The sequence below is a fragment of the Nelumbo lutea genome, chromosome 1 (genome assembly GCF_056320005.1).
Source record: "Nelumbo lutea isolate HS-2025 chromosome 1, American lotus-T2T, whole genome shotgun sequence".
NCBI lineage: Eukaryota > Viridiplantae > Streptophyta > Magnoliopsida > Proteales > Nelumbonaceae > Nelumbo > Nelumbo lutea.
This window is the reverse complement of record NC_142684.1, coordinates 26,482,279-26,490,000: the sequence shown is the minus strand read 5'-3', so window position 1 is coordinate 26,490,000 and position 7,722 is coordinate 26,482,279. Positions and strand designations below refer to the sequence as shown.

General features: G+C 39.8%; 1 non-coding gene across 1 annotated transcript; it reads right to left on the bottom strand.

Moving 5' to 3' along the window:
• Positions 1-3,322: 3,322 nt before the first annotated feature.
• Positions 3,323-3,429, bottom strand: LOC148874035 (small nucleolar RNA R71). The gene has a single exon (XR_016106341.1). It is a non-coding gene; the product is annotated as a small nucleolar RNA R71 (small nucleolar RNA).
• Positions 3,430-7,722: the final 4,293 nt, after the last annotated feature.

Here is a 7,722-nt window from a genome sequence, read left to right as displayed (position 1 = left end):
GACTCTTGCTCTTCATCGAAACAAATGTATGGAACTTCTTTTTTTCTTTTGTAGTAGCTCCATCCTATTTTTCTCACCGTTCTCAACTGTGGGTCAAGTGAGCATCTCACACATGAACAAGGATTAAAATTTTGCAACATATCAGCCTATACGTTGCGTTTCGTTGAAAATCCGATACATGAAATTATGGTTTTCAAAACCAGACCCGATTGGACAGATAGACTGGAAAACCGGAAACCGGTCACCTGACCTGACCAGTTTTGATTTTCCCCAAAACCAGATTTTTGCCAAAAACCATTGATTTGGTCAACAAACTATTGACCCGAGTGATTGAACCGTTTGAACCATTCAACGGTTTTGACTATTTTTTTAATTTTTTATTTTTTTGTCAAAATAGGCTGACCATTTGGTTCAAACAGTCGAACCATTCGACTTGGGAACCGAACCCCTAACTGGTTCGTTGTCTGGGTCAATTTTAAAAACCTTGCATGGAACATACAGAATCTATATGTTTCATTTATTTTCATTAGTATCGGCCGATACAATCCCAATACAATCCGATACACTGCATATATCGACCCATACAACTCGAAATTCAAATTCGAATTTAATCACTCTTAATTCAAATTTATTTTACCTCCTCTCTTAATATTAGTAACTTTTCAAATTCAAATTTAATGACTCTTAATTAGTTATCACATTTAATAACACGCTATTAAAGCTGTGGGCCATACCGAGCCATCAGTCCTTCTAATCTCTACCCAAGCCGAGCGCATTGCCGTAAGTGAGGCTGCCTTATGAATGAAGGTGTTCATTCATGAATTTGGAATTCAGCACATCACCCATTCCATTGTTGTATGACAACACTGGACCTACGGGAGGATGACAGTAAGAGGTAGCATCAGCGGAGAATGTGGTAGACCCATTGACTAAGCCACTGACACAGAAAGTGTTTATGAAACACGTGGAAAGCATGGGACTCCGGCTAGTACCTGATTGGACCTAAGTGCAAGTGGGAGCTGTTAGACAGTTTTGTATGCCCTTAGCTTCAATCAAAATTGATGTACTTTATGAGTTTATTGTAAATGAATAAAAGTACAAATTTGATTCATGTTCCCTTGGTATGTTTCTGTGTAATACCCTTAAACGGGACACTTATTGAGACTCATGTTAGTTTAGAAAGTTCACAACCAGTGGGTCGGTCTGGGGAGACCTATCCTGACAAGGCTGACACTATGGTGCCATCAAGTTGGTTGAGGTGGCTTGTCTCAGCTACCGGGTTGAGACCCCAGGCACATACAGTGTGGGATTAATTAAATCTTTGAACTGGACCAGATTTCCAGTATTGCCCTGGACCTTGGAGATTGATGGGCAAAACTGGAAAGTTACACCCGACCCCTAGACTCGATTATGATACTGCACTAGGTGTCGGATCGGGCTGTCTTTGATGTACCAATCAGTGAGATCCTTAGCGGGGGTCAAAACCTGGGTATGTTGGGACAATCCAAGAATTCATCTGAATGGATGATCATAGTGACAGGATCAGCCCCTTTGTCAGACAAAGGTAATGATCGGGGATGCACTCTCACTGTTGGAAACCAAGACTGCCGGCAGCCGATTTCAACCGTTGAAATTTGTTTTGCAAAGTATATTTTATATAAGATATAAAAGTATATACATTATGGTTTCTAAAATTTTTGCAAAAAGGTTTTAATTCCCGGGATCCATATAAGTGGAGAGTGCAACACTGTTCCTTGCAGCCGAGGGAGAGGTCCTCTCTTGTCGGGTAGTGTATGATCATTAAGGGCTGAGAGGTTAAGTGTAAGACCATTGAGGATAATACCTGATGGGCTAATCTTGCATCTGCCCACAGTCCCTGGGTGTTACAAGGTGGCTTGGCCCAAGGACCACTTAGGGTAAGTGTTGGGCCCATAGAGCCCATTCGATGGGTTTCAGGGGGTTCACTGTCTTTAACAGTGTATTCGACCAGGCCTTGTAACAAAGGCTAGGCTGAACCCATGTGGCTGATGTGTAGATCAATGCTTGGGTTGCACGCCATACAAGGAAGCCCAACTGGGCAGCAAATAGGAAGGTTAAGTGAGCACATAAGCTTCCCCGGCCTAAAGCCAATTTCGAACTGGGCTATTTATTTAGTTAATTAAAGGGGCGAATTCTGAGATGGATTAGTAGATAGGATAGGGTCTTAATCCTATCCACTCAGAGAGTCCAGATCTGAATGTAATTCAGATCTAGAAACCTCCTAATGAGATTAGGATAAAGCTAATCTAATTTGCAGATAAGATAAGGGTTTAACCTTATCAGTAGAAGAGAAGGCTGATCCAAATATGATTTGGATAAGCACCTCCTAATGGGATTAGGAGCTGATCTTTTAAGTTAACAAAAAGAAGGAGGGGGCGGCAGCCTTGAGAGAGAGACCAAGAAGAAAAATATCTGATCCTCTTTAGTGTTGAAATAAATAAGAGGGAATTCTGCACCCTGCGAATACTCTCTTGCCGCCTCCCTGTTCTTGCCGCCCTGTTTGCCAGTTCGATCTCCAGTTGTAGGAGAAGTCAAGATTGGATCTTGATCTTTGAGAAAGGATTGAGAAGGAAGCTATGCTCACGTACCATTCTACTGATTCTTGTGAAGGACAGAGTTCTTGGGGAAGAACACTGTTGATTCTGCTCCATCCTGCACTGCGCCATCTTCAGTGGGAACAGTCTTTGGATCCTTCCTTGGGCGTGAACACCTTCGTTGGGAGATATTACTTCTCCATATCAGGTATTATTCTCTCCCATTCCTTTTGGTTCAGATCTAGTTCAGTTTAAGGTTCAAGATTGATCCTTGAAAATATGATTTTCTAAATAGGGAATGTGATTCCCAGTTGAAGGGAGAAAAAAAAATTTTGAAATTTGCCCCTTATTCCACAATCTTTGGGCATCCATGGGATGGATCTCTCATCCCTTCAGGATTATGCTAAGCTCACCCTCATTGGGACTGCCTCTAGCATTATTAGGCCAACTATTGTTGCCAATAACTTCGAAATTAAACCGGTCATAATCCAAATGATACAAAATATGGTTTAATTTTGTGGTATGGTTCATGAGGATCCGAATGCCCATATTGCTAACTTCTTGGAAATCTATGACACGTTAAACACAATGGGGTAAGTGATGATGCCATCCGGCTGAGGTTATTCCCATTTTCTTTGAAGGATAAAGCCAAGGCTTGGTTGAACTCATTACCAGCAGGATCTATAGCCACGTGGGATGAAATGGTTAGCCGATTCCTCTCTAAGTATTTTCCCCCCTCTAAAACTACAAAAATGAGGAATGATATTACTACCTTTTTCCAGCAAGAGGGGGAATCTCTCTATGAGTCCTGGGAACGTTACAAGGAGCTACTAAGGAGGGTTCCTCACCATGGCCTTCCGATTTGGTTGCAGGTGCAAACATTTTATAATGGTCTGACCGATTCAAACAAGACCATCTTAGATGTAGCAGCTGGGGGCTCTATAAACAATAAGACTCCCGAGGTTGCCCATGTACTCATCGAGGAGATGGCAGCCAATAACTACCAATGGCATTCAGAAAGGACACCAGTTAGGAAGCAGCATAGCCTTCATAATGTGGATACATACACAACTCTCTCTACACAAATAGGAGCACTTAGCAAAAAATTTGATGAGATGTAGATGGCAGCTATGCATGTACAGTATGATAAGTGTGGGGGAGGCCATAATAGCACTGAATGCCAAGTTGGCAATCAGTCTTTTCAGTCCACAGAACAAGTAGACTTTGTTGGCAACTTTACAAGACAGCTAGGAAATCAGTACCATCATGCCCATAACCCCGGATGGAGAGGTCACCTAAATCATCCATGGTAGAATCAACATGCACCTAAGCCTTTCCACCAAAACTTTCATCAGCCGGAACCGAAATCTAACTTGGAGGAGTTGATGACCAAGTTCATAGCTAGTGCGGAAACTAGATTTCTGAATAATGAAAACATCGATAAGGAACTTGGAAACTCAGGTTGGGCAGCTGGCACAGATGATTTCAGAAAGGGTTCTGGGTACCTTACCTAGTAACACCGTGGTAAACCCAAGGGAGCAAGAGGCTGTTGAGAGAATTCCCAATTCAGATACTTAGTCATAAACTGTCTTACTTGCTTTCTGTTTTTATTTTTCATTGCAATTAAGGTTAGTTAGTTTTTCTTAGAATTTAATTGCATAAAGATACTAATCTCCTCTTCTAGTTTGCAAGTGATTTCTAGCAGAAGAAGTTTTCCACCAACAACATATTGTAGAATTTCAGAATGATTTTCAAGGAAGTCCTCTAAACACCTCCTATTACTTGATGATGCTCTTGCTAATTTTATTGTTACTCCCTAACACTACAAACATTGAGGACAATGTTCATCTTACGTGTGGGGGAGTGAGCCTGAGAACTAGAATTTGGGGGCTGAAGCCATGCACCTCATTCATCCCAACACACATTTGCAGGCAATGACATATTCAAGTAAACTGGAATCCCCCAAGTTCATTGCTATTTATTAGGTGATTTTTAAGAAGTAGTACAATGAGTTGAGGGAGACTGATGTACTTGTTAAGTTTTTATTCTTGTGAATAACCCAATTTGATATATGCATGAGAAAAGGGTAGCTGAATATGTCTTTCAGCATGACTAGCCCTAACTACCTTCATGTGTATGAAAGCACTTGATTTCATTATTAATGGTCAAGGAAGCTACTGCACATCTGAATTACTGACACATGAGATTCAACCCAAAATGACTCCGCTATTTTGAGTTGAATAGTAAAACTAGCATCTCAGAACATGAGTCTTTTTTTCTACCTCAAGCATGTGACCAGTATGAGATGGAGCATAAAATGCACTCACACCAAAAAAATAAAAATAAAAAAAGTGTGTGAGATGTAGCATAAAATGCACTCACATAGAAAAAAAAAAAGAAAAGTGTGAGATGGAGCATAAAATGCACTCACTCCTAGAAATAAGTAATGATGGTGACAGTTGAGGTCCAAGTGGGCATACTAAGTTGAACTCTCATTAAGATAAATTTATAGATGTGAAACTTAGTGTAATTTGATTATTAACTTTGACAATTAAGGAGCTGAATTATATATTGATTGGGAGTGAAGGATGGACTTTGATGAATATCGTATTCTCCTTTCCTTGGATCTTATATATGTTAATTGGTAATTTACAAGAAAAAGAGTTGAGCACTTACAACAGTTCCCCGACTAATCAATGCATTTCTATCTTAAAAAGTTCACTAGGTAAATAGTGAGAACAGAAGGGGGGGATGTTCAGTTTATGGCAGCAGTCTTTGCTTGAGGACAAGCAAAAGCTTAAGTGTGGGGGTATTTGATGAACTTACAATTTATCTATATTTTATGAGGTTTTTGCATGAAATTTTATGCTGGTTTAATTAAATTTTTCCCTATTTTTAGCTTAATTGCAATAAAGATTTTAGGGGCAACCAACTCAACAAAAAGAAGGCAAAAGCAAGAAAAGAAAGCCCAAAATTTATCAAGTTCAGCCCAGCCCAACCTTGAGAGCAAGGGAGTTTCATTCGGCCCAAATAGTGCAAGTTAACTCTTTGAAAAACCCAAGGGAAAAAGCCTAGCAAGAAGGAAATTTTGGCCCAGCCCATTTTCAGCCCAAAGAATAGCCTAGAGTGTAGCCTACATGTGCTCAAAAGCAAGCTAAGTTGCAGCCCAAATAGCCACCCAAAGGGAGCTAGGGGCGGTAACTCCTAAAAGTTTCTTGAAAAAAAGGAGGGAGCACTCTAGAAGGTTCATGAGGGGTGTAATACATCAAATTCCAAAGACTTCAAGAAGAGGCAAGAGCTTCCTTGAAAGCCTATATAAGGAGGCCTCTAGAGGGGGAAAGGGGGTCCAACACCTGATTTCAAACTCTCATTGAGTTCTCGTTCTAAGAGAGAAGAAGAGAGAGATAGGCGCAAGAGAGGAGAAGAGAAGAGGAACAAGCAGCTTCAAGAGAAGAAGAAGCTGAATTCGAAGGGGGGAAAATTAATTGGAGATCAAGGTTTCATCCTCCCTTGATTTCTGCACAAATTGATAATCGAATTCAGCTAAGATTTATGTAATTTCTCCATCAAATTTTCCTTTCTTGCTGTAATCAAAGCATGTATTATGCAATTTCAATTCTATAATTTATTTTTTAAGTTCATTCGAGTAAAGTAGATTCAATCTTGAAGTTTCTTGTTTGGAATATCAATTGTGGATTGTTGGCCGAACTGGTATTCTGAAATCTCAGATCTGAAATTTCAGATCATGAATTTACAAGGTCTGGATTGCTATTTCCAATCTCAAATCTGTAAATTCAGACAATGAAATAGTGAGATCCGAACTGCTATTCTATAAAATCAGATCTGTGATTTCAGATCATGAACTTGTAATACCTGAATTACTTGAGAAAGAATTCAGGTAGCTTTAATTCAATCTGGCCGAATTGTTCCTCTTTCTTAGAATTCCTAGAGTGCTTGAGAAAGACTTTAAGAATTTAGATCTTCCAATCAATAGCTGAATTGAGTGCAAGGTTAGAGATAACTTGCACAATTCGGTTGGTGTTCATTCAGCTGAGTTGATGATCATCCAGCTGAAATGAAGCCCTAGAATTGCTAGATCTGATTGCATGCATGGTGATTAGATCCTTGATAGAGATATAAGGACCATCACTCATGCATAGATTGAACATGCGCTCGAGAGAGGCTGTTCATTGCTTTGGGATTTCACCAAACCAAGGCTGAATCCTATTCTACTTGAATTGCCTATAAATCTAGTTGGTAAATTTATTTTTCTATGCATCTTTAGTTTGTCTCCTCACTTGCATACAAGGTGTTTGGTCCAATGTGTTAGAAATAACTTTGTAGTTAGAATTTTAGATTTTCATTAGTTTTACATTTCGGCTGATCAGATAACAGTAGACTGATTTATTACTAGTAGTTGCTACATAAGTCCTCATGGGAACGATACTCTACTCACTACTCTATTACTTGAGTGACTAGTGCACTTGCTAGTGTAACAACGAGCCACACATCAGAACTCTACCCCAATTAGCTTAGACAAAACTCTTACTTCACATCCCAAGCTGCTCTAGTTTTCATCCTCTCACATCCAAGGTCTTCCCCATTCACTCTCCAACATCCCTCGAGTTCCCCCATACCGGTATTACAATCGTAGATCCCCTAGGTTATATTTTGAAGCATGAAGCATTCCCAAAGTAACGACAATGCAAAAGAAAAGTTACCATCATCCAGCACGTTCTCCACCACTTGGGCCACATTCCTTCACACTATAATGACTCTAGATCTTTCAAGGATTGAACCAAAGATTTAATTCCTTCTGTGCAATAAACTGAAGAGAGTAACTAGAGTGGTTATGGGGTCCAAAGCTTGCTGAAATGGACCATGAAGAATTCAATCATGATCTACACCCATGTTTAGGACTAAAAATATATGATGTAAAAAAATAAAATAATGTAAATAAATAAAGCTCGAAGGGGGGGGCAGATTTGACAACTGGCCCACTCTACATAAATTCAAATTTAAGTTGTTCTGATTATGGGGGAAATTAAGCAACCACCCAACATATGAAGAGTGGCGAAGTTGTTCTAACCTCCCCACCCCATAACTGCCTCCCTCTATATAAGGGGGAGAAAAGAAGAAAATTGGCCTA